Source organism: Phalangium opilio, unplaced genomic scaffold (assembly GCF_054372755.1).
Source record: "Phalangium opilio isolate 3A_F unplaced genomic scaffold, DU_Popi_V2 ptg000060l_1, whole genome shotgun sequence".
NCBI lineage: Eukaryota > Metazoa > Arthropoda > Arachnida > Opiliones > Phalangiidae > Phalangium > Phalangium opilio.
In genome coordinates this window covers 8,598,303-8,599,767 of record NW_028324177.1, presented here as the reverse complement: position 1 = coordinate 8,599,767, position 1,465 = coordinate 8,598,303, and the positions used below count along the sequence as shown (strand labels likewise).

The 1,465-nt window shown below is 33.7% G+C and overlaps 1 long non-coding RNA gene across 1 annotated transcript; it reads left to right on the top strand.

The window, feature by feature from the left end:
- Positions 1-579: 579 nt before the first annotated feature.
- On the top strand, positions 580-1,244 carry LOC149667051 (uncharacterized). The gene is made up of 3 exons (XR_016368294.1): positions 580-713; positions 893-1,045; positions 1,121-1,244. It is a non-coding gene; the product is annotated as an uncharacterized LOC149667051 (long non-coding RNA).
- The last annotated feature ends 221 nt before the right edge of the window (positions 1,245-1,465 follow it).

The window sequence follows — 1,465 nt, the reverse complement described above, 5'->3', positions numbered from 1 at the left end:
GCCTGCCATTTCTGGCGTCAAAATTATCTACTCTCCCGTTCCAAAAATTTGCCCGTACAAAGGCAGGAAACTCGAACGACCCGTATATATCAGCCAGTCTGTCGACTGGCTTAAATATCTAATTTTAGATGACCGAAGGAGGACGTCCACTACACATATACTTTGATCCTCCGTAAGGAGAGACTAATATCACGGTAAAAGGGAAGCCCTTCGGGTATGAAGATTGAACAGAAGCTCATGCAGCACCAATGAAGAAAAAATCATTTTTCTGTGAAAAACATTTTGTGAACGAACTTAAAAATACCTATACCCCTGCTAATGATTTTAAGGGTTCTTCGGGGTAACCCTAACTTGAAACAAACACTCTTGAAATTGTTCTATATTTTTGTATTATAAACAAAAGTTCTTAAAGAGGGGGGATGTAACATGGCTGCCAGAATTCTTGGAGCTTCCACTCCTTGGTTCTGGCAGGGCATATCTAGCCTCCGTGTCACAAGCCACTCCCCCTCCCACACATGTGATCTAGGATAATTTGGTTTTGGCTAATCAGTTTACTGTTGGCTTCGGTCGAGAGCAGTTCTCTCCTTTCTGATTTAAACTCTCCAAAGACCGAGATTTGTAGTACCGTAGTAGTTTGCGGGATCTTTATCCCTTAGTAAATTGATTACATCAATAAAGTTCAGAAGATATTCTTCTATTTTTGGATTATTAAAGTAAGTTGTCTTTATTCATTTTTATGGCCCTCGGGAGATTCTCCCTTAGTTAAATTATTAGATTGAGGGTTACAATACTTCTAGTGAAGCTTCATTATACCTCATAAATATGGCACTAAAGTAAATATTATACTTCATTTACAAAGAAGCACAATTCGCAAACTTGATTTTTATTTTAGGTCGTTGCGCATATTTTATTGTCAAGCCAAAATGATAGCGAAAGAAACGATTCAGAGTGCATTTCCAATGGGTGAAGACGAAATTTATTTTCTTCTACTTTTAAGTGAGAGTAGTGACTACATGCTTTCCGAGATTGGAAGTCATACAACACAGTAATTTTTATTAATATATTTTTATTAATAAATTTAATGACAATTATTTACTTAAAATTTAATCTTTTCTTCTAGATTTCTCGCATATTTCTGTGACCGAATTAGGGCCGAAGAATATTCCGATACTGAAGAAACTTGAAATCCAAGACTTTTTTACATAAATTTGAATGTAGCCATAAAAATTTAAACAACAAAAAATATAACGTTTAATTGGGAAATAAAAACATATAAACCACTACTCTAAATGTCTCTTTATCCTTCGGTTTTCCTCAAAACTTTACTTTGCAATACCATTTTATTTATTGAAAGTAAATAAAATAAAAATAAATAAATAAAATACGATAAATAAAGTAATGAGATGTAATACGCTTTTAAAAGTATTTAAACTTAGTTTTAATTGCCAAAATAAACCAACTTGGA